Source organism: Chiloscyllium punctatum, chromosome 36 (genome assembly GCF_047496795.1).
Source record: "Chiloscyllium punctatum isolate Juve2018m chromosome 36, sChiPun1.3, whole genome shotgun sequence".
Classification (NCBI taxonomy): Eukaryota; Metazoa; Chordata; class Chondrichthyes; order Orectolobiformes; family Hemiscylliidae; genus Chiloscyllium; species Chiloscyllium punctatum.
In genome coordinates, this window is record NC_092774.1 from 58107009 (window position 1) to 58132454 (window position 25446).

The 25446-nt window shown below is 46.7% G+C and overlaps 3 non-coding genes across 3 annotated transcripts; 1 reads left to right on the top strand and 2 right to left on the bottom strand.

Moving 5' to 3' along the window:
- Positions 1-631: 631 nt before the first annotated feature.
- trnaw-cca (transfer RNA tryptophan (anticodon CCA)) lies at positions 632-703 on the bottom strand. The gene has a single exon. It is a non-coding gene; the product is annotated as a tRNA-Trp (tRNA).
- A 9394-nt stretch (positions 704-10097) lies between these two features.
- trnaw-cca (transfer RNA tryptophan (anticodon CCA)) lies at positions 10098-10169 on the top strand. The gene has a single exon. It is a non-coding gene; the product is annotated as a tRNA-Trp (tRNA).
- Positions 10170-16327: 6158 nt separating this feature from the next.
- Positions 16328-16401, bottom strand: trnan-guu (transfer RNA asparagine (anticodon GUU)). Its single transcript has one exon. It is a non-coding gene; the product is annotated as a tRNA-Asn (tRNA).
- Between the last annotated feature and the right edge of the window lie 9045 nt (positions 16402-25446).

Sequence of the window (25446 nt, forward strand, 5' to 3'; positions counted from 1 at the left end):
CAGAAATAAGGAATGTCTTTTCCTTCCACTAGAAAGTGGTCTTCCCCTTTGCGCTGTCTGAAGTGTTATCCCTCACCACTCCTTCAGCCACCTTTTAAGAATCCTTTCAACCTGTTTTCCTAACAATTGTGGAGGTGACCAAAAGCAAACATTTCACTCCTCCTCAATGCCCCATTTCTCCTCCTATGAGCCATTTTGTCATGTTGTCTATGTTACAAGCAGCCGAGTGCACTTGGTTTCTGAATTGAAATTTGGCCATTGAAGTGAACAGCATTAATATTTATCGATGGCTAGCTGTGTTTGCACTAACTGTAATTATCGACCAATACGATGTCTTTTGTTCCACCAAAACTGGAAACAATGATCTGTGTTTATATTGCAGTCGGATGTAGAAAATCATCCCAGCGATCTTCACGTTATTATAGTTTACTGAGGCCATAACAGCATTGCGGGGAGCTGAGCATTTCCGCAAACAATGGGCACACCACCTCCCCGACACAGTGTTCACAAATCAAACTGACAGCAAAGCTTCACGTGTGATCGAAAGTTTCCGTAAAGAATATTTGACACAACCGATATACGGAAAGAACGTACTCCTTTGTTGAATTGAAATGTAAGAAGTTGATTGTAGTGAGCCTGACGTGATTTGAACACGCAACCTTCTGATCTGGAGTCAGACGCGCTACCGTTGCGCCACAAGCTCACAGACAGCTGATAACTGCTATTCATGCTTAAGGGAAGTGATCGCACTACAATGATTTTACGTTCATGTCTGTTCTGTTTCTCCCCCTTCTCTTCCAAGGGTTGGGCTTGTCTTTCGATTTGCAGAAGTTGAGATGTTCTGGATGCTGTGATCCAGGGCAAACACAGGCTAGAGGACCTTCGGCTCAGAAAGATGCAGCTGGAAGCCGGGCTGCAGACACGTTGGGGGGAAAAGGGGAAAGTTAACTGGACACTTTATTCTGGGAGATGGTCATTCTTCTCCAGACAAAGCCTTCTGACTGGGTCAGAGGACAGGGTGAGGAGGGTGTCAGCACAGGTCAGACAGATAAAGGGGATCTGAGAGAGGTCTGCACGAGTGAGGAGCGAACTGGCTGCGTGGTGGGATTAAGAACAATGTTGGGGAGGGGGCAGTGGTGGTCAGGGAGAGAATAGTGGCAGGGATTGTCACCATTCTCTGCAGTTGGCAGCAGAAGACCAGATTGCATCAGGATTTGGGAACCGGTGTGCTCAGGGCTGGAGAAATGGGAAAGGGAAGTTGCAGCAGGCGTGGTCTAACAATGTCAGGAGGAGAGAGCCTCTGCTGAAGGCTCATGACAAATCAGAACCTACAAAGACAAAGCAGAACTTCAAAGCTATGGGTGGTATGGTGGCTCAGTGGTTAGCACCACTGCCTCACCGTGCCTGGGACTTGGGTTCAATTCCACTCTCATGCAGCTCTCTGCGTGAACATTGGCATGTTCTCACCTTTGTGTCTGCGTTGGTGAACTCTGCGTGCTCCAGTTTTCTCCGACAGTCTAACCATCTGAAGTCTAGGGTGGATTGGCCATGCTGAAGTGTCCAGGGATCTGCAACCTAGGGTGGGTTAACTATGGGGAAAGTGGGTGGTTGGAAGGTCAGTCTGAACTTTATGGGCCGAATGGCCCGTAGGGATTATATGAATCTACCGTGTTAGCCATGTGTCTATTGTGAAACGATTGCCCCCAAGTCTGCTGTTAATGGAGTGGGTTCCAGTTCATGGAACACTGACACCATTCCTGGATAAGGTGGGATTTGTGCTGTCACTTCCCCAACGCACTGTCCCCATGCATTCTCTCTCACCTCACAGTCCGCACTCACCAAATCTCTCTGCCCAGCCATTCTCTCTCTCTCCCCCTCATTTTCTGCCCCCCATTCTTTGTCCCCAAGTCTTTCTCATCCCCTCCACTCTCTGTCCCCTGTCCATTTTCTCTCTCTCTCTCCCTACCCTTTGCTCCCCTATCCATTCTCTCTGTCTCTCTTCTCCCCCAGCCTCTGCGCCCCTGTCCATTCCGCCCCCCGCTCCCCCCCGCCAGCCCACCATCCTTTATCGTACCTCGAGCCCGCTTTGATTGCTGTATCAAGCCCTTCTCGGGAAAGAGAGAGAATGGATGGTGATGAATCAACCTGGAAGACAGGGGTGCACAAGAAATGGCTGATTTTAAAATTGAGAACAGCTGAAATGATATATTCAGAAACATTGTTAATGTCTAAAAGCATAAAGCTGCAGACATGTTGCTGAAACTTGCATTGAATTAGGCGGGTAAAGTCATACAGCACAGAAACAGACTCTGCAGTCCAGCTCACCGATGCTGACTGGATGTCCTAGATTAATCTCGTGACCCATTTGCCAGGATTTGACCCATATCTCTCTCAACCCTTCAAATACATATACCCAACCAGATGCCTTTTAAATGTTATAATGGTACCAGCTTCCATCACTTCCTCTGGCAACCCATTCCACACACGCACCGCCCTCTGTATGAAGAAAATACAAATCTATGCCTTCCTCACTCCCTAGTTTTATCTGTACTGGGACCTTCGGGAATCTCTGGACTTGGACAGCAAGGTTCCTTTGTTCCTCAGCACTCTGTAGGGACCTACTATTTTTTGATTACTTTCCTCCATTATTACATTTCCCAGAATGCCTGGAGATTAAATTCCATCTCTCTGCCCCATTTACCAGATGATTGGTATCAAACTGTGGCCGGAGACCATCCTCCTCACTATCAATACCACCACCTTTCCAGAGTTTACTCCTAAACAGAGGGGGGCAGCACTGTCTCCAGCTAAGCAGAGGGAATTGTGTGTGCGTGTTGTGGGGGCTTGGAAACTTTGCAAGCTCCCTTTCCTTCATTTTTTAATCCCACCAAATCCATGTGGTTTGAGTTTTTATAACAGAAAACAGCACAGGGTTGAATTTTAACTTACCACTGGCTGAAACTTTGTCCTGCCCGCTAACATCTGAGAGTAAAACACTTTACTTCCCCTCCCCTCCCTCCATGTGTAACACAGGGTTGAGGGATTGGCACTTGTAGTTATTTTGTGATGTATTCCAAATGAAGTTTTATCTATGCGCAGGCGCAAGTGAACAGTCTGTTTTTGTGCTTCCTGTGAGATCAGGCTAGCAGCTTTTAAATCCTTATGTTAAGCAGCAGAAGAAAACAGTAGATCAGCAATTATATTTTGAGAGTGGAAATTCTAGCCCTGGTAATTCCGTTGGGTCAACAGAGAGAGAGAGGGAGAGGATGTCACATCTAAAGTGCATACAGAAGAGTTGTTACACCTGTTCAGTCAGTTGAGTTGGTTCTGCCCTCAGTTGTTACTGGATGTTGCTTTTCATGGATCATAATTAAACTACAACGGAACACATTAAATTCAAGGGATTCAATTGAAAGGGCAATTTGAGTGAATAAATGGAAAACTGCTTTAAGATTGGCTCCTGGTCTTTTACTTCACCAATTAGAAGTTGTTGGTTTGACAGCTCTCCTAATCATAGAATGGCTACAGTGTGGGAGCAGGCCATTTGGCCCATCGAGTCAACACTGACCCTCCAAACAGTATCCCATCCAGACTCACAAACATGTGCACCGCATGTGTGCAGAGAAGGGGATGATGGGAGTGAGTGGGATGCTTTCACAACCACCATCTCCCTCCAAGACCCAAACATCCCCACAGCACCACCTGTCCATTCCTCCACCACCACAGTGCCTTTGGCCTTAACCCCTGCCAACCACAGTGTAACTGTCCTTTCTCCCCGCCACCCACAGCATCCCCTGTCCATTCTCCCCCACCAACCACGGCACGACCTGCCCATTCTCCCCTGTAGCTTCCACGGGACCCCCATCCATTCTCCCCCGCCATTCATGGCTCCGCCCTCTCCATTCCCCCGTGCCACCCACGGCACCCTTGTCCATTCCCTCGCCACCCCCGGCACACCTTCCATTCTCTCTCTCTTTCTTTCTCTCACCCCCATCCTCTGCATCCCTGTCCAGTCCCTCTTCCCATCTTCTGACTCCCCATGCATTTTCTCTCTCCCCCACACCCTCTACTCTCCATCCCTCTGTTCCTCCATCTATTCTCTTTCTCAGCCCACGTTGCCGCGTTTCCCGTCCGACGTTGGCAGTGGCAGGGCCGGGCGGCCGTCAGCTCTGGCTATTGCAGCCCCCGACTCCTCGCAGAAGTCCGCTCGCCGACACTCCGCCACGTGCACGGGTCAGTGACGCTGCCGAACCGATTGCTTCTTATTATTCTTCTTATTCAATAATCTCCTTTTATCCGAAATTTGTTTAGCGGTTTTGGAACCGATTGGAACCGATTCTCTCTGCAATACTTTTATTAATATTCTTACAGCCACTAAATTCTACTTCTAGTTGTTGCAACTTTTCCACCTCTTCCTTAGACCATACTCCCCTCTTGTTTCCCTCTCTCTTATCTATCTTATCCGTACTCTCCGGCTTCCCTTCTTTCCTTCTCTCATTTCTCAAGATGGTTTGAGCATGTCTTTCGTGTTGCCCGAACCCTTTGGCTGATTTAAATTTTAACGGGCATCCTTTACACTGGTATGATTTTTCTAATCCACCTCCTTCATTACTATTACTGGTACTATTACTACTACTACTAACATTATCACTCATCTTACATTTTGGATATTGGCACGCTACTGCCTGATAGTTCCCTTCCCAATCGCATTTACTGCACCTAATCCTCACTGATTTAATTCCCTTGCATATTTTCAAGTGTTTCCTAAACATCCCAGTGGTATTGTAGATATTATTACAAGAATTACATTTAAAATCTTTTTTAGGGTATTTAATTATTAACTCTAGTTTATCTGTTTCTTTAATTACCGGGTGAATAATTCTTCCTTTGTACCTCTCCTCATTGCTCTCTAAATCTCCACATCGACTAAAAACAAATGGCCCTTTAAAATTTGAATTTAAAATCATCCGGCTGTTAAATGGACTTGGCTGTCGAGGGGCCTCCTCTACAAGCCCTTCCCTTTGAATTCTGTCCTGATTATTCTGGACAATGTTTACAGCTCCCTCGTGCCTGCCCGAGGATAGCCTTGCCAGAATAATTCTTATGGTCTCTTCCGTCTGAGTCTGAGTCGAGACGGATTGCCCAGTCCGTTTTTGGCTCATACATTTAGCACATGGAGCCGCCAAAAGCAACCGTGCGGGGCTGTTATTTTCCCGGTCCCTCACCCAACCAGAAATTTTGGAATCGGCCATAATCGCCTCTGCCAAATTTGGTTTCAACCAGACTGAATGGTCACCAGCCGTCTCGTATCTCTTCTGGAGATCGTCGTGGCCGGCCTGGTCTGAGTAATGCTCAAACGATGGAGAAAACAATAAAAACAGCCAGTGGCGTATAGCACTGGTGAAATCAAGTTAAGACCAAAGATAAAATCGATGGTAAAAACACTGATAAGACCAGACTAAAACAACCACAAAACAATTTAAAATCACCTTCCCGGCAAGAGCTTCCTCATACAGGCCGTTACCAGGGGGAACCACGTGGAGGTTCGACCTTACTTTGTGATCGACAAAATACATATAAACGAATCACAAAGGTGACTACGCAGGCACCGGTCGGAGACCAACAACCTTAAAAACACTGTAGTCACATCCCCATGTGGTACCATACATCAGGAGCATTTCTGAACTGACAGCCAGACTACTGCGACCACGAGGACTCATAAGAGCACACAAACCAACAGCCACGCTCAGACAACAACTCACCAGAACAAAGGACCCGATACCCAACATGAGCAAAACTAATGTAGTGTACAAAATCCCATGCAAGGACTGCACAAAACACTACATCGGACAAACAGGAAGACAGTTAACGATCCGTATACACGAACACCAACTAGCCACGAAACGACACCAGCTATACTTAGTAGCCACACACACAGACGACAAGCAACATGAATTCGACTGGGACAACACGACCATTATAGGGCAAGCCAACAGAGAACAGCCATGGAATTCCTAGAGGCATGGCACTCATCCACAGACTCTATCAACAAACACTTCGACCTGGACCCAATATACCGGACACTGCAGTGGACAGCTCGAACTGACAACCGGAAGCGGCAGAGACAGGCCAATATAAATACCGGAGAAAACAGCACAGAAGCGCTTCACAGGAGGCTCCCAAGCACTGAGGATGTCACCTAGACAGGGGACGAAACGTTTGCAAGACAAATTCCCAGCTCGGCGAACAGAACCACAACAACGAGCACCCGAGCTACAAATCTTCTACCAAACTTTGAACATAGGTCTATTGGGAAAAAAAAAGGGCGCCCAAGAGGCGATGCATGTCGGCACGCACCGCAGCGACCGAGGCAGGATCTCCTCCACTATGTCGCCCGCTGAGTATCACGAGGCATGCAGCAGCTTTGCCCTAGGAAAAGCAGAGGCGGAAACGGGACTAGCAATCGGTTCGGCAGCGTCACTGACCCGTGCACGCGGCGGAGTGTCGGCGAGCGGACTTCTGCGAGGAGTCGGGGGCTGCAATAGCCAGAGCTGACGGCCGCCCGGCCCTGCCACTGCCAACGTCGGACGGGAAACGCGGCAACGTGGGCTGAGAAAGAGAATAGATGGAGGAACAGAGGGATGGAGAGCAGAGGATGTGGGGGAGAGAGAAAATGCATGGGGAGTCAGAAGATGGGAAGAGGGACTGGACAGGGATGCAGAGGATGGGGGTGAGAGAAAGAAAGAGAGAGAGAATGGAAGGTGTGCCGGGGGCGGCGAGGGAATGGACAAGGGTGCCGTGGGTGGCACGGGGGAATGGAGAGGGCGGAGCCATGAATGGCGGGGGAGAATGGATGGGGGTCCCGTGGGAGCTACAGGGGAGAATGGGCAGGTCGTGCCGTGGTTGGTGGGGGAGAATGGACAGGGGATGCAGTGGGTGGCGGGGAGAATGGACTGGATGCTGTGGGTGGCGGGGAGAATGGTCAGGGGGCACTGTGGGTGGCGAGTAGAATATAAGGGGATGCTGTGGGTGGCAGAGAGAAAGGACAGTTGCACTGTGGTTGGCAGGGTTGAAGGCCAAAGGCACTGTGGTGGTGGAGGAATGGACAGGTGGTGCTGTGGGGATGTTTGGGTCTTGGAGGGAGATGGTGGTGGTGAAAGCATCCCACTCACTCCCAGCATCCCCTTCTCTGCACACATGCGGTGCACATTTTTGTGAGTCTGGATGGGATACTGTTTGGAGGGTCAGTGTTGACTCGATGGGCCAAATGGCCTGCTCCCACACTGTCGGGATTCTATGATTAGGAGAGCTGTCAAACCAACAACTTCTAATTGGTGAAGTAAAAGACCAGGAGCCAATCTTAAAGCAGTTTTCCATTTATTCACTCAAATTGCCCTTTCAATTGAATTCCTTGAATTTAATGTGTTCCGTTGTAGTTTAATTATGATCCATGAAAAGCAACATCCAGTCACATCTGAGGGAAGAACCAACTCAACAGACTGAACAAGTGTAACAACTCTTCTGTATGCACTTTAGATGTGACATCCTCTCCCTCTCTCTCTCTGTTTACCCAACGGGATTACCAGGGCTAGAATTTCCACTCTCAAAATATAATTGCTGATCTACTGTTGCTTCTGTTGCTTAACATAAGGATTTAAAAGCTGCTAGCCTGATCTCACAGGAAGCACAAAAACAGACTGTTCACTTGTGCCTGCGCAGAGATAAAACTTCATTTGGAATACATCACAAAATAACAACAAGTGCCAATCCCTCAACCCTGTGTTACACATGGAGGGAGGGGAGGGGAAGTAAAGTGTTTTACTCTCAGATGTTAGCGGGCAGGACAAAGTTTCAGCCAGTGGTAAGTTAAAATTCAACCCTGTGCTGTTTTCTGTTATAAAAACTCAAACCACATGGATTTGGTGGGATTAAACAATGAAGGAAAGGGAGCTTGCAAAGTTTCCAAGCCCCCACAACACGCACACACAATTCCCTCTGCTTAGCTGGAGACAGTGCTGCCCCCCTCTGTTTAGGAGTAAACTCTGGAAAGGTGGTGGTATTGACAGTGAGGAGGATGGTCTCTGGCCACAGTTTGATCCCAATCAGCTGGTAAATGGGGCAGAGAGATGGAATTTAATCTCCAGGCATTCTGGGAAATGTAATAATGGAGGAAAGTAATCAAAAAATAGTAGGTCCCTACAGAGTGCTGAGGAACAAAGGAACCTTGCTGTCCAAGTCCAGAGATCCCCGAAGATATCAGTACAGATAAAACTAGGGAGTGAGGAAGGCATAGATTTGTATTTTTTTCATACAGAGGGTGGTGCGTGTGTGGAATGGGTTGCCAGAGGAAGTGATGGAAGCTGGTACCATTATAATATTTAAAAGGCATCTGGCTGGGTATATGTATTGGAAGGGTTGGGAGAGATATGGGTCAAATACTGGCAAATAGTTCACGAGATTAATCTAGGGTTTCCAGTCAGCATGGGTGAGCTGGACTGCAGAGTCTGTTTCTGTGCTGTATGACTTTACCCGCCTAATTCAATGCAAGTTTCAGCAACATGTCTGCAGCTTTATGCTTTTAGACGTTAACAATGTTTCTGAATATATCATTTCAGCTGTTCTCAATTTTAAAATCAGCCATTTCTTGTGCACCCCTGTCTTCCAGGTTGATTCATCACCATCCATTCTCTGTCTTTCCCGAGAAGGGATTGATACAGCAATCAAAGAGGGTTCGAGATCCGAGAAAGGATGGGGGGTGGGGTGGGGAATGGACAGGGGCACAGAGCCTGGGGGAGAAGAGAGAGAGAGAGAATGGATAGGGGAGCAAAGGGTAGGGGGAGAGAGAGAGAAAATGGACAGGGGACAGAGAGTGGAGGGGAGGAGAAAGACTTGGGGACAGAGAATGGGGGGGCAGAAAATGAGGGGGAGAGAGAGAGAATGGCTGGGCATTGAGATTTGGTGAGTGCAGACTGTGAGGAGAGAGAGAATGCATGGGGACAGTGGGTTGGGGAAGTGACAGCACAAATCCCACCTTACCCAGGAATGGTGTCAGTGTTCCATGAACTGGAACCCACTCAATTAACAGCAGACTTGGGGGCAATTGTTTGTCAATAGACACATGGCTAAGACGGTAGATTCATATAATCCCTACGGGCCATTCGGCCCATAAATTTCAGACTGACCTTCGAACCACCCACTTTCCCCATAGTTAACCCACCCTAGGTTGCAGATCCCTGGACACGTCAGCATGGCCAATCCACCCTAAACTTCAGATGGTTAGACTGTCGGAGGAAACTGGACCACCCAGAGTTCACCCATGCAGACACAAAGGTGAGAACATGCCAAAGTTCACACAGAGAGCTGCATGAGAGTGGAATTGAACCCAAGTCCGTGGAACTGTGAGGCAGAGTGCTAACCACTGAGCCACCATACCACCCAGAGCTTTGAAGTTCTGCTATGTCTTTGTAGCTTCTGACTTCTCATTAGCCTTCAGCAGAGGTTCTCTCCTCCTGACATTGTTAGACCACGCCTGCTGCAACCTCTCTTTTCCATTTCTCCAGCCCTGAGCACACCAGTTCCCAAATCCTGGCACCAGGCAATCTGGTCTTCTGCTGCCAACTGCAGAGAATGGTGACAATCCCTGCCACTATTCTCTCCCTGACCACCACTGCCCCCTCCCCAACATTGTTCTTAATCCCAAGACGCAGCCAGTTAGCTCCTCACTCGTGCAGACCTCTCTCAGATCCCCTTTATCTGTCTGACCTGTGCTGACACCCTCCTGACCCTATCCACTGACCCAGTCAGAAGGCTTTGTCTGTCGAGGAATGACCATCTCCCAGAATAAAGTGTCCAGTTCACTTTCCCCTTTCCCCCCCAACATATCTGCAGCCCGGCTTCCAGCTGCATCTTTCTGAGCCGAAGGTCCTCCAGCCTGTGGTTGCCGTGGATCACAGCATCCAGAGCATCTCAACTTCTGCAAATCGAAAGACAAGCCAACCCTTGGAAGAGAAGGGGGAGAAACAGAACAGACATGAACGTGAAATTTTTGTTGTGCGATTACTTCCTTTAAGCATGAATAGAGGCTAGCAGCCGTTCGGGAGCTTGTGGCGCAATGGTAGCGCGTCTGACTCCAAATCAAAAGGTTGCGTGTTCAAATCAAGTCAGGCTCACTGCGATCAACTTCTTTCATTTCAAATCAAGAAAGGAGTACGTTCTTTCCGTATATCGGTCGTGTCAAATCTTCTTTGCGGTAACTTTCGATCACACGTGAATCTTTGCTGTCAGTTTGATTTGTGAACACTGTGTCAGGGAGGTGGTGTGCCCATTGTTTGGGTAAATGCTCAGCTCCCCGCAATGTGAGAAGTAAAACACAGACTGTTCGTTCAGTTGGTGACGGCGGGGTGTGAATAACATTATACCGATATTTTTACAACATAATCTAGAGATTGCCATTCATGTTTTAGTCACATCAAACTGCCACGCAATGCTGTTATGGCCTCAGTAAACTATAATAACGTGAAGATCGCTGGGATGATTTTCTACATCCGACTGCAATATAAACACAGATCATTGCTTCCAGTTTTGGTGGAACAAAAGGCATCGTATTGGTAGATAACTACAGTTAGTGCAAACACAGCTAGCCATCGATAAATATTAATTCTGTTCACTTCAATGGCCAAATTTCAATTCAGAAACCAAGTGCACTCGGCTGCTTGTAACATAGACAACATGACAAAATGGCTCATAGGAGGAGAAATGGGACATTGAGGAGAAGTGAAATGTTTGCTTTTGGTCATCTCCACAATTGTTAGAAAAACAGGTTGAAAGGATTCTTAAAAGGTGGCTGAAGGAGTGGTGTGGGATAACACTTCAGACAGCGCAAAGGGGAAGACCACTTTCTAGTGGAAGAAAAAGACATTCCTTATTTCTGAAAGAACTGGGAAACAGAAGAGGGAATGAAATCTGACTTGGGAGCTATTTCCTATTTGTTGAGGATGTTGCTTCATCACAGTCTTGGTTTAGAGCATAAGCTCTTCATCAGGAATAAAGGGTGGCCCAAGGGGGCTGAGAGATAAATGGGAAGGAAGTGGGGCTGGAGGGAAGGCAGCTGGGAGTGCAACAGGTAGATGGAGGTAGGAATTGATGGTGATAGGTCAGAGGTGAGGCTGGAGCAAATAGGTGAGAAGCAAGGTGGACAGGTATGACAGGTCAAGAGGTTGGTGTCGAATTGGAAGGTTGGCTCTGGGACAAGGTGAGGGAGAGGAAATAAGGAAACTGATGAAATCTGCATTGATACCATGTGGTTGGATGGTCCTAAAGCAGACGTTGACGTGTTTTTCCTACAAGTATCGGGTAAGCAAGTGTTTGGCAGTGGAGGAGGCCCAGGACTTGCATGTCCTTGGCGGAATGGGAGGGGAGTTAAAGTGTTCAGCCACAGGGCGGTGTGTCGGTTAGATTTAGAGTCTCAGAGTTGTTCCCTGAAATATTCGGTTAGTTGGCGTCCAGTTTCCCCAATTTTGATGAGACCATATTGCGAGCAATGGATATAATCGTATTAATAGATTGCATAAGTCTTAGCCTGCCAGAATTATTTTCTTTAATTAAATTAAAGAAAATTTTTATTCAATTGGATGACTGCATGAAACGGTTTGTTGGTCAGATTTGAATCATCACTCCCAAATGAGACGATGCCATGAATATCAGTGAACTGCTCTTTTTGTTAAAAACCACAAGTTCTTGATTTATTTTCACAACTTACTGGTATTCACACCTGCACATTCAATGTCAAACTCTGACATCAGAAATTAAATTACAGCATTAATTTTGACTTGAAATATTCGAACAAACAAATTAATAGCACACAGTGGATCGCAAGTCTGATCAATATGAAATTAAATTTGACCAGCTGGAGGGCATCTTCCCGGTGTGGGCACATTGGTGATTCAGTAGGGCGGAGGAATTGCTGTAGGCCTTCCTGCACTTAGGGGAGCAGAATGGCCTCCCCCCTCCGCCACTGCCCCCCCCACCCACCCCCCCCCCCCCCAACATCCCCGTGTGGTCCAGCTGGTGATTCAGCAGTGTGGAGGAGCAGGTAAAGACCTTCCCACATTCGGGGCAGGAGAACAGCTTCTCCCCGGTGTGGATGGACTGGTGCCTCAGCAGGGCAGAGGAATTGCTGAAAGCCTTCCTGCACATAGGGCAACTGAACGACCTCTCCCCCATGCGGACACACCAGTGGGCCAGTAGGTCGGAGGAAAGAGCAATGCCCCTCCTGCAGTTGGGGCAGAAGAACGGCCTCTCAGTGTGGACCCACTGGTGTCTCAGCAGGTGGGAAGAACATCTGAAGGCCATCTCGCACTTGGGGCCGGAGAACAGCCTTCCCCGGTGTGGACCAACTGGTGCGTCAGCAGGGCAGAGGAATCACTGAAGGCCTTCCAACACTCAGGGCAGCAGAAGAGCCTCTTCCCCTCTGTGGACCCATTTGTGCTTCAGAACCCTTTCAAATTTCACAATATCCTTCTGATTGGAGGGAGACCAGAATTGCACACAATATTCTAAAAGTGGTCTCACCAATGTCCTGTACAGCCACAACATAACTTCCCAACTCCAATACTCAGTCAGAGGATTGCGAAAGCTTTCAAAACCCACAAAAAACAAACAGGAAAGAATGGAGGTTCAAACCAAATTTTTGAGAGTGAGCTTGGAAGCATCAATGAGAAATCGGCGGTCTGGGTTTATTGGGGACCTGTTCTCCTTAAATGCACTATATACGTATTTCTCTTGCAGTCTTCGTAGATTCTCTGTGCTGCAGTGTGTAGTGGCTCGTTGAAATAATGTCCTGATGCAGCTTCTTTTGTGGGTGTTGGGATGATTGTTTCTGTGGTTAAGTATTTGGTTTTTGTGTGTTGTTTTTCTGTAGATGCTAGTTTGAAGTTCCCCATTGACTGTTCGCTGTACTGTGACATCTAAGAATGGCAGTTTATTGTTGTTCTCCTCCTTTTCAAACTAGGAGCCCCCCTCAGGCCATAGTCTCACTACTTGGAACACCAATATACAGACTAGTCAAAGGCCTCCACTGAAGAATAAAACACCAAGTCGAAGATTCATGCCACTCTATTTACTCCATCCAAGTATTCCTGAACACCAAAGACACGAAGACAGAAGAGGATGGAATAATGTTGTCCTTTGACATAACAGCCCTGTTCACATCCATTAACATCAACGTGACCAAAGAAAACTGAAGACACTACTCGAACAACTAAGGACAAAAACACAGAACCAACTTCAGCAGCAAAGATAGCACTGTCAACCTCGTGGAACTGTGCCTTACCACCCACTTTATATTCAGTAACAAGCCCAACAAACAAATCAACGAAATACCCATGAAACACTTCTGTCATCAAAAAATGAAACAAATTAGAGGAAACCTACAACAGCATCAACAATCTCCTTACTGGCATAGAATTCACAAAAGAGGAGAACAACAACAAAGTGCCATTTCTAGATGTCACAGTAGAGCGAACAGTCAATGATAAATTCAAAACAGCCTCTACAGGAAAACACCACACGCGAACCAAGTACTCAGCGACAGAAGTAATCATCCCTGCATATGCAAACAAATCTAAACAAGAGCACTATTTCAACGAACCACTGCACACTGCAGCACCCAGTGCCTGCAAAGACCAATAAGTAACTGTACAGCGCATTTCGGGAAAATAGGTAGCCAAAAAACACACTAAAATTTGCTTCCTTGACCAGGAATTGAACCCGGGCCGCAGCGGTGTAAGCGCCGAATCCTAACCACAAGACGACCAGGGAGACATGGGAGAAGCTTGACAGCTCTACTGAAAATTGCTTTCCTGCCCAGAAATCGAACCCGGGTCACAGTCGTTCGAAGACTTCCACCAAAGTCATTTCTTGTATCCATTGCTCCCAATGCGGTCTCCTCTACAGTGGGGAGACTGGAGCCCCGTCGCAGTGTCAAGTCACAGCGTTTGAGGGAACATCTCCAGGACACCCGCAACAATCAACCCCATCGCCCTGTGGCTGAACATTTCAACCTCCCCTCCCACTCTGCCTGGGACATGCAGTACCTGGGCCGCCTCCATCGCCGCTCCCTCACCACCCAATGCCTGGAGGAAGAACGCCCCAACTTCTGCCTCGGATACATTCAACCCCAGGACATCAATGTGGACTGTACCAGTTTCCTCATTTCCCTTCCCACACCTTACCTGAGTTCCAACCTTCCAGCTGAGCGCTGTCCTCATGACCTGTCCTACCTGCCAATCTCCCTTCCCACCTATCCGCTCCACCCTCCTCTCTGACCTGTCACCTCCGTCCCCACCCCCATTCACCTATTGTACTCTTTGCTACCTTCGTCCCAGCACCCCCCAATTTATCTCGCCACCCCTGGAAGCGTCCTGCCTCTATTCCTGATGAAGGGCTTTTGCCCGAAACGTCGATTTTCCTGCTCCTCGGAAGCAGTCTGACCTGCTGTGCTTTTCCCTCACCACTCTGATCGAAACTCTGGTTTCCAGCCTCTGCAGTCCTCACTTTTGCCTACCCAATAAACCCAGTGTGCCAATTTCACATCAACAAACTGACACAAGCAGACACAACGTCTACAAAACCCTCGCACATTACTTTACATTAAAGACATCTGGGAAATGATGTCCAGACAATTCAACCCTCTCAGCATCATGGTAGCCCACAAACTTACCTACACACTTAAACAGCGGCTAATGAACCTGAAATACCCGATACAAACAACCAGCAAACAAATGTTATTTACAAAATAACATACAAGGAAATATATACATGAACTCTGCCACACAGTTCTCTGTGGCAAGAAATGCTGGGATGACATAAGGAAGATTTGTTTTAGGCAAAACGAATCGGCACTGACTGGACAGCCATTCAAAATCAACGCTGTAAGCCCAGGATGGAAGACCCGAAGGGATGAACAGTTTTCTTATTTCCTGAAGATTTACAAAGCTGAGACTGGGTTTTGGTGTTTGTTCCCTTTCCACTCCCAACAGCCGCAGTGGTTGGGGCGGTGAGTTGGGAAAAGTAAAATGTGCCCATGAGCAGCGTGTGGGTCTATTTCAGCTTCCTCTCCTCTGACAGCGCTATGACTTGACTCTGATGTTCTCAGGGACACTTACTGACGCGAGAGAGTGAAAAGAGTCACGTTCCTGCAGATCAGGAATTCAAACCGTATGCCGGCTTCAGGACAATGAGAAAGATTAATTGGGGTGTGTGAAGAAGCTGTGAGCTGCATTTCAAACAGGTAGGTGGAGTCAGATGCGTCATCCATTGCCTCTGTCACTGTGCGGATCTGACGTCGCCATGGTTCAGAGTTTTGACGTTAACACGGACATGCGCAGCAATGGGAACATTCACAAGAGGAACAGCCAAAGATAATCACCGTCACTGCTTCCCTTCCATCGTCCCAACTTTGTGAAGCAGTATCTTTCACTGGCAAATAAAACACCTTTGTCCTCAGGTGCCTGCTTAACTTCGATCACGATTTCAAGCACCTCACTGTTCAAGTCTCACTTCCAAACTCTTGGCTCATCGCCTCAAAAGCAACTCTGTGGGTATCTGCTTTTTTTACACGTTGACAGACAGTGGGCTACAGATTCCCGACCAGTCCCAATTTGATTGAAATACTTCAAACACTCCACTGATTTGCTTCTTTAAAAAAACCGTGGAGCAATCTCCCTTTCTTTTTGACGACACTTCTCAACTGTAGTCGGCAGGGTTCACACCTGCGTGGGGAAACCACAATGGATTTCATGTCCATCGCATTCACCACTCGGCCCACCAATACAGAACCACACCGACAGCTTCATTTCCCAGGTCTCTCTGCCTGTGGAGCTGAGAAAGTGTGAATCATTGCTGAGTTTGTTTGAATCCAATCACTTCACAGGTTTCGAAAGGGTTAAATATCTGCAAATGGCGAGTCTACGTGTTCCATCCCGAAAGATGAAATGGACGCTCAGTTGAAAGCAAAAACAGAAATTGCAGGAGCAACTCAGCAGGTCAGGCAGCATCTGTGGAAAGAGAATCAGAGACAACATTTCAGAACTCGTTTTTTACCTCATCCAGGACCAGCCAAACCTGCTGAGTTTCTCCAGCAGTTTCGCTTTCTGTCTCGGATTCTCAGCATCCGCAGTTCTTCACGTTAGAAATTCAAACAATTCAGAAACCCCTTTGTGCTAACTCAGTGGAGAAGATTTCCGTTTGGGAAACATTTTCCTGAAACGATTAAAAACGTGCACTTTCGGAGCCAAGAAAGCAGTCGGAGCAAGAACAGGAAACACACCGTCCCTGGGTGGTTTCGAACCACCAACCTTTCGGTTAACAGCCGAACGCGCTGACCAATTGCGCCACAGAGACGGACCCGCAAACCACCCGCACAGTGTCTTTGAGGAATCTACTAATCAATTCATAATTCAACCCGCCCCGCCCAAAATTACCATTGTCTTCTATCAGTTTTACTTTTCCATAATAAAGACTTGGACATTCATAGTGGAGACATGGGTAAAGCCTGATCCCACCATCTGCAGGCACATCCATGTCACGAGGAACGAGCTCTCCTACACCGGGGCCATCGCCCTCCGAGCATTTCAGTGTTTTGCCTCTTCCCGAATTTTCTAATTGGCCCCGAGCCGAGAATGGGTTTGAATTCCTAATGTGCAGAGAATTCTTTCAATGTCTCAGTCCAGTTCATGTCCCGAGAATATCAGAGTCAATCAGCCTCTTAAACAAGGGGACGGTGTCTGGACTGTCTCTGCTCTGTCAGACAGTTCATCCTTCATTCTCCTCTAATTCCACTTCCCAAAGAGTTTCGAAAGATTCACAAAGCTGGAGACTGGGATTTATGATTTACTTCCTGAACATTTTTCCACCTGCTAACTGACGATATTTTGCCAAAACCTCTCCCCATTGTAACACATGCATCATGTCCAGGGATGAGCAATTTTCATTTTGGAGCAAAGAAGGTTAACTGGATATTTCCAGGGGCTGTTGTCAATGATGGGAGAAGACGTGGTGGGAATGGGCAGATTAATGATCAGAAGAACCTATTGCCACTGACTAGGGTCAGTTACCAGAGGACAGGGATTGCAGTTCTTTAATGGAAAGCAACATTTGTGTCGAACAAACACAGCGAATACTGCAGAAAGCCAACGGGTCGAGCAGCATCTGTGGAAAGGTAAACAGAGCCGACGTTTTGAGTGTGCTACGGGTTTTGTTCAGAACTCAGTCTTTTGCCTCTTCCCGAAGTCGGTCCAGGTCTGTGTCTCAATTGGCAACACATGGCAAGTGCAGTGCCGCAATGTGAAGTTATAAACTTTGCTATTTAAAAAAAAAACAGTGCATTGTTTAAATGATGATATATTGGAATGTGGAGAAAGTGAGGACTAGAGGTGAATGTCGAAAAATGTGGCACTGGAAAAGCACAACAGGTCAGGCAGCATCTGAGGAGCAGGACAGGGGACGTTTCGGGCACAAGCCCTTCATCAAGGAATGATGTATGGATGTACAAAGGGGTCTCAGTGTCCCGCCACCCCAGTCAATGCCAGTTGTCGGGCAGATGCAGCAGGCAATGAGCAAGGCAAGTGGTATATTACGAAGAGGAATTGAGTACAGAAGTGGGGTCATTGAACATATTTAAGGCGAAGTTCATCTGAGTTTTGAACAACAAAGAAGTGGATGGTTATGGGGGGAGGTAAGAAAATGGTTTTAAGACCAGTACAGGTCAGTCACAGAGTCAGACAGCATTGAACAGACCCTTCATCCAACTAGTGCATGCTGAGGCCTTCAGCTATTCCTCCGTCCTACTGACCCACCTCCGGGTCCACATATTAGAGAAGCCCTTCAGCTGCTCCAAGTACGGGAAGGCCTTCAACGATACCTCTGCCCTGCTGAGTCAACAGCGGGTCCACAACGGGGAGAGCCCGTTCTCCTGCCTCAAGTGTGGGAAGGGTTTTACCCAGGCATCCCACCTTCGGGTCCATACAGGGGAGAGGCCCTTCCCCTGCCCAGAGTGCGGGAAGGCCCTCAGCAATTCCTCCCACCTGCTGAGGCACAGGTGGGGCCATACCGGGGAAAGACCGTTCACCTGCCCCGAGTGGAAGCGGAGGTTCTCATCATTGTGCACCACACCAGTGCTCCCAACAATCTGATTCTGCTGGTGAAGCTGCTCTGGGTCACTGAGAGGACTGAACCTCTGCACATTCTGACAGTGCTTATAGTGGGAGAGTCGGTCGGTTTTTTTGGTTTTATGCCGTCGTGCTCCCCCACCCCTGCAACTTTGCTTCCATTGGGCACTGTTCCCCGTTGAGACCAGGAGCTGTTCACTCTAGATTCTACTGTCCAGTTAAAGAACTGTTGGCTCTTTCTGGGAATGAGTCCCAGCCTGTAAGAAATGGCTGAATACTGGTGTGTGTATTCACATTCATCAGTGATTTTGAAATTAGATTTACAGTTACGTGTCTGTGAAACAGTCATAGTCCAAAGATTGCACAAAGGCTTGGCAATCCATTCTTGGAAACTGTTTGCTTGAATTGGTAAGTTTAAAAAAACATTCTTTCTTAATTTGGCGCTTAAGTCTCTGTCTCTGAGATGGTGGGGGACTTGATCAAAGGGTTTAAATAATTGCTATTAATGAGATTATCTTCTTTAACTTTGGCCTAGAAAATTTGCCATATTTATAATTGTTGGTTTTTGTTTAAATTATAATGTTGATGTGCAAAATCTGTTCTTCATCAAGTCTGTTTCGGGACAGTTGAGAAATTGAGGGACATTGCATGATTTAATTTCACTGTGTTGTGAATCTGGTGACAGTGACACTCATTTGTATTGGGTTGCTTACCCTCAGTTGTAGTGTATTCCACTCCAACTATTCACTATGGTAGTGAGTTCCGCAGTCTCTCCACACTCTGAGGTTTTTCATGAAATCCTTAGTCGAGAATTGTAAGGGAAAATGTTGACGAGGGCAGAATGTAGGGTCTTAACTGCAAATACCAGGAAGACATTCGACAAAGTAAAAACATGACAATGTAGAGACGAATAAAGAACTTTGACAGCAATGAGGAGGTCACACGTCAGAGTTCAAGATAATGGTCTTGACAAAAAGAAAAAAGTACTCTGCAGATATTGGATATTGTAATTAAGCAAGTTTCAAGATGCTGCAGTTGGTTGAATACGATAATAAGAGATGAAATAACCAAAACCACTCATTTAATTTGATGTCGGTAACCATAAAGCAAGTGCATACTATTGATTGATATAGGCCAATTGCGTGCAAGTAGGCCATTCAGCCCATCGAGTCAACATTGACTGACCCAGACCCAGTTCGTTACCCTATCCCTGTAACCCTGCATCTCCCATGGTCAAACTACCCTCAACTGCACGTCCTTTGGACTGTGGGAGGAGGCCAGAGCACCACAGGAATCCAACGCAGATACAAGGGGAGAATGTGCAAACTCCACACAGAGAGTCGGTCCGAGGGTGGGATCAAATCCAGGTCACTGATGCCGTGAGGCAGCAGTGCTAACCACCGTGCCACCACCACATGCTGCTCTCTAAAGAAGTGAATTTCAAAGACTCGGGAACACTTGTGAGAAAAACAAAACTCTCCTATCTTAAATGAGAGACTAATCTCTGGCTGGAATTGAGTTGACATTAGATTTACATTAAGTCCTCTCCAGATGTTATACAGCTCCATCGGATCATCTGTTTCTTCTAAACTCAAACTGATACAAGCCCAGCCCATCCCCTTGTCCCCGATTATAAGTTGAGTAAATGAGCGACCCTCGACCTCATTGCCATGACAAAGGATGCCCTCAATCCAAGTTGACCTTAACTCTCTAACCTCTTGACCCCCACGCCACAATGTGGTCAGCCGCAACTCAGGCCTGAACGAGAGCAGAGGATCTGAATAGACAGCAGTGAGGTGGACGTTGCATTCCCAGAGAATATTGTTCAAGTGTGAAAATTATTCAGCTCACATTCGGATCACTGCAGGGACTCTGTCTCCTGTCATTTAAATGTCTTTGATTCCAATAACAGTCTAGTTTTGTTGTACATTGTGTGTGTTTTATCTGTGTGTCACGACATGATTTTCTGTTGCTGTCATTCCCATTAGGATGTGTGAATTCAGTACCAGATAATACTTCAGTTCTGAATTTTCCTTGAGGATTGGTGTAGGACGTACTCAGTGTCAGTCAGAATGGAAGAAGCTCTCCTGTTTATTTAACCCTTTGCTGTCCTTCTCCTGGGAATGTATGAATGGGGGAGTAAAGAGGAAGTTTTACTCTGTATCTAACCCAATGCAATCTCTGTCTTGGCAGTGTTTGTTGGGGACAGTGTTAAGGTAGCTTCACTTGCAATTGAAGAGTAGAGGAAGCTTTATTCTGATTGTCATCCCATGCTGTCCTTGTCCTGAGAGGTTTAGATGGCATCTATAATTGAAGTGAATGCAGACTTGGCTGTGGGAGTGGAGGGTACTTCTACCTGAGCACACCCAACTTTGAGATTGCTGTGCTGATCAAGACAATCTCAGACACCTTCATGCACTTTTCCAACCAACCACAGGGTGGTTAAGGATGGGTATAAATGCTGGCATTGCCAGCGATGCCCACACCCCATGCATGAATAAATACTTTCTGTTTAAAAGTTATATTCACGTTAAAAACACTCTAATGTACGATTACTTACATGGAAAATTCCTGTCTGCTGGAATTTCATTTTAAAACATAGGAATGTGTCAACCATGTAGAAATATAACAAGAACAACAAATGGAGAATTTAACAGGTAATGAGCATGACCAGAATGCTGAGTCAGCCTGACCCCCAAGGCTGAGAGAGTTCTCCCAGATGTTGAAGTCACACCAGTGCCTTTTACTCTTGCAGCTTCCCCAAAAGATTTTCCCTGATGTACGATCATTCAATGACCCGAAGTACGAACTGTTTTTATCTCCATAACTGGTGCCAGACTTGCTGAATAATTCGAGCCCTTCTGCTCTACCCTTTTATGGGATTTGAGCTTCCCTTCGTCAGTGTAATGAAGAACTGCAGATGATGGAGATCTGAAACACAAAAATGCGTCAAATGCTGGAGAAACTCAATAGGACAGTCAGCACATGTGGAGAGAGAAGCAGAGTTAGCATTTCAAGTGCTGTGACCCTTCTTCACAACTGTTCTGGACTCAAGCCAGGATATTGTCTCTGTTTCTTTCTCTCTCTCTCCACCGGTGTTGCCAGACTGGCTGAGTTTCTACAGTAATTTCTGTTATGAAACTTTCACAAGGTTGATGTTTGTTATCCATCCCTAAGTGAAAGGTGTCTTGCTTGTGCCAATTCAGAGGGCAGTTTAAGAGTCAACCCATGTTGCTGTGGGTCTGGAGTCACATGTAAGTTAGACCATGCAAGGATGGCAGTTTCCCTCCTGAAATGACATTGGTGAACATGGGTTTTTAGGACAATTGACGTCAGTGCCATCGATACCATACTGAGACTAACTTTGTGTTCCCCATTTATGATTTGAATTATTCACATCTTACCTCTTGCTGTGGTGGGATTTGTACTCATGTTCCCTGGATTAATCATCCTGCGACATTAGGACTACACTGTTGTTCCAATTCTTTGCTATTTTGTGTTTGTTGTTCACGTCTTTGTCCTCTGATGTTTGGGAAATTGAACCTGTTTAAAAGATTGCCCTGAACTTGTCCCTTTGACCAAGTCTTTGGTCACCTGTCCTAATCAGTGCTCCGGTCTTGTGATGTTTAAAGGAATTCTCATTATGTTCATGTGAAGCACTTCGACATAGTTAAGTGTACCACAGGTATTACTTGAATGCAGCTTGTGTCCCTATCTAAATATCTGAAAGTACACGGTCATATTTTAAATGTAGAAGACAAAACTGAGGATGATTTCTTTTCTTTCTGAGGGTTGTGTGTCTTCTTCAAAAGGCAGTTGGTTCAAAATCTTTAAGACAGAGGTAGATAGGTTCTTGATAACCAAGTGGATGAAAGATTGTCGGGGATGTGTTGGAATGTAGAGTTGATGTTGAATTCAGATCAGCCATGATATTATTGAAGGCTCGAAGTGCCGGGTGGCCTCCTCCCGCCCATTATATGTTTGTGTCAAGCAGTCTGTGTCTCCCCTCTTATAGCTATGAACTGGGTAGTTCCTTTCCAATATTGCCCCTTGTAGAAAGTTAATTTCACACCAATGGCCCCCTATTGGGAACAGGCACATTGTAGCAATTGCAGTATTTGTTGTTTTAATTTTGTTGCTTCTTACTCAGTGTTGCTGAGAATCTTCTAAATAAAAACCAAAACACTTCTATTATTATCGCACCAATGGAAGTGTTGATTTGGATGTAACATTGTTGAATTAGCCATTCACATCTCTTCCAGAATTTTGTGTTTAAAGACCTCGAGTCTGGTTTCCACCCCTGAAACAGTTCTTATCAAGGTCATATTTGACATGCTTTCTAACGGTGATAGGGATGAACATTTCCTCGTCGACCTGAGGACAGCCTTGATCAGAGTAAATGACAGTACTGATCCTCTGCAGCATCACTCTATCCTCTGGGAGGGTCCGCTTTTAGCGTCTTCCGTTCTGACTTGTTTAACCGGAGCTGCTGGTGCTGGCATCTATACTGATGATATCCAACTGTGCCTGAACACCACTTCTCTCCCGACTCCTCTGTCATTCATAATTTACCAATAATTTCCTCTGAATGCCTGCCCAATTTCCAGCATTGGATAACCATAAACATTCCCTTAGTTAAATATTGTGAAGTGTGAAGCCATTGTTTTAGTCCCCAAGTTCGAACTGAGACCCCGTTCCGCCCCCCCGTCCCTCCCCCGCCCGAGTAACTCTGTTGACAGTCTTCATGTCACTTTAAAACTAGGATCGCTAGATTCGTGAAGAGTCGGGGGATGAACAGTTGCAAGAAAAGGGCAGGAAAGTGAATGTGGGGAATGCCAGATCACCCAGAATCCTACTGAATGGAGAAGCAGGCTCAAGGGGCTGAATGGCATATTCCTGTTCCTACTTCTTCTGGTTCCCGAGCCCTTACCTCTGATACAGGACACCGACTTCAGTATGTGCCATTACTGAGAGTGCTGATGTTCCCTTGTGTAATATCAACAACTGAGCAGCTGCTGAAACCTCTTGCTCCTTTGTTACCTCCAAACACAATGAGCCAATGTGTTCAGGGGAGGCGATGGCCGACTTTATTGTCACCAGACTATTCACCCAGGTCATGTTCTGGGGACCTGGGTTCAAAACCTGCCACGGCAGATGGTGGAATCTGAATTCAATATAAATCTGGAATTCAGAGTCTAATGATGAAATCGTTGTGGTTTGTTGTAAAAACTTATCTGGTTTCCTGCTGTCCGAACCTGGTCTGATCTACATGTGATTCAGATTCACTGTCAGCTGGTTGAATCTTCACTGCCCTCTCAATCAAAACCTCCACTATAACCTCCCTACTCTTATACTCTATTTAAAGGCCAATCTCCCTTTTGCCTTCCCTATTAGTCACTGTGTTCCCAGAAGCAGGATTGTGGATCAGTTTAAAGTAGGTCCTATATCTCCGATTACTTCGGTACACAGGGCAGTGAAGAAAGGTTTCAGCACACTGGCCTTCATCAGTTAGGGAATTGAGTATAGATGTTGGCAAGTTATGTTGTAGTTATACAGGACGTTGATGAGGCTGCACCTGGAATATTGTGATCAGTTTTGGTCCCCTTGGTGTTCTGACTTCTGACTTCTTCAACTCTGGGTTTGTGTTGAACTTGATGGGATACTTTGTCCAAATCAACATGTTTAAACAGGGATTCATTTGAAACTTTTCAGGAGGTGAGCTCAACATTATTGAACTATTCAAAATTACTTGAACTCTATTTTAAACTTACATCAGGACCAGTAGTCAGAGACACATGCATCATGGAAACAGACTCTTTGGTCCAACTTGTCATGCTGACCTGATATCCTAAACTAATCTAATCCCATTTGACAACATCTGACCCAAATCCTGTGGCACCTCATTTCATATAAGTACCACCCTCTGCATGAAGAAGATGCCCTTTAATATATTTTGCCTCTCACCCTAAACCTATGCCCTCTAGTTCTGGACTCCCCCATCCCAGGGAAAAGACCTTGTCTATTACCCTGTCCATGCCCCTCATGATTTTGTAACCTCTATTAAGTACCTCCTCTGCTTCTGATGGTCCAGTGAAAACAGTCGCAGCCTATTCAGCCTCTCCCTGTAGCTCAAACCCTCCAACCCCCAGCAACAATCCCGTAAATCGTTTCTCAAAGAGAAGTCAACGTTTCAGTCCTGAAGAAGGGTTAATACCCAAAACGCTGACTACTCCACATCCTGGTGCTGCCTGGCTTGCTGTATTCTCCCAACCTCCTGCTTGCCAACTTGGGGTTGCAATATGTAGTGGCTCAGTGTTTACCACTGCAGCCTCAAAGCGCCAGGGACCCAGGTTTGATTCCAGCCTTGGCTGACTGTCTGTGTTGAGTTTGCACATTCTCCCAGTGTCTGCGTGGGTTTTCACTGGGTGATCCTGTTTTCTTCCATAGTCCAAAGATATTCAGGTCATGTTGATTGGTCATGCTTAATTACCCATAGAGTTCGGTATATCAGTCAGAGGGAAATGGGTCTGGATGGGTTACTCTTCGGAGGGTCGATGTGGACTTGTTGGGACAAATCGCCTGTTTCCACACTGTAGCTAATCTCATCTGCACTATCTTTTGTCACTAACGAATGGCAGAGTCGACTCGACGGGCCGAATGGCCTAACTTCTGCTCCGTTGGTCTTGCGGTCTTAGGTTTCTCTGGATCATTTCATTTGGCAATGTGCAGTCCCTGGCTCAATGAGCAGCAGCTTCCAATGAAAACAAAGCTCATATGATGGTTGAACTCCTCCAGAGTGGAAACAGGTCCTTCAGCCCAACACATCAGCACTGATTCTACGAAGGGGAACCCACTCAGATCCATTTTCCTACCCTCCATAAATTGCACACAGACCCCCAAGGGTGGAAGTATTCCTGGGTTCCTGGTGCCATGAGGCAGCAGTGCTAACCGTGAGCCACCATGAAGTTGTGGTTGTGGGGTGTAGGGGAGGCAATTGCAGTCCAGCAGAAAACAAAAACAGCCCACCTACTCTCCTACTGTACCCACTGTCAGAACTGGCAGGAGGTTCAGTCCTTTGGGTTGACTGAAGGCAGCGTCACTGGTGGGATCTGATTGCTGGGAGCGTTGGTGCCCCCGCTGGTGCTTCCGCAAGTTGCAGGAAAATATGAACCTCTTCCCACACTCAGGCCAGCTGAAGGGCCTCTCCTCGGTGTGGACACACTGGTGCTTCAGCAGGGAGGAGGAATTGCTGAAGGACTTCCCGCACTCAGGGCAGCCG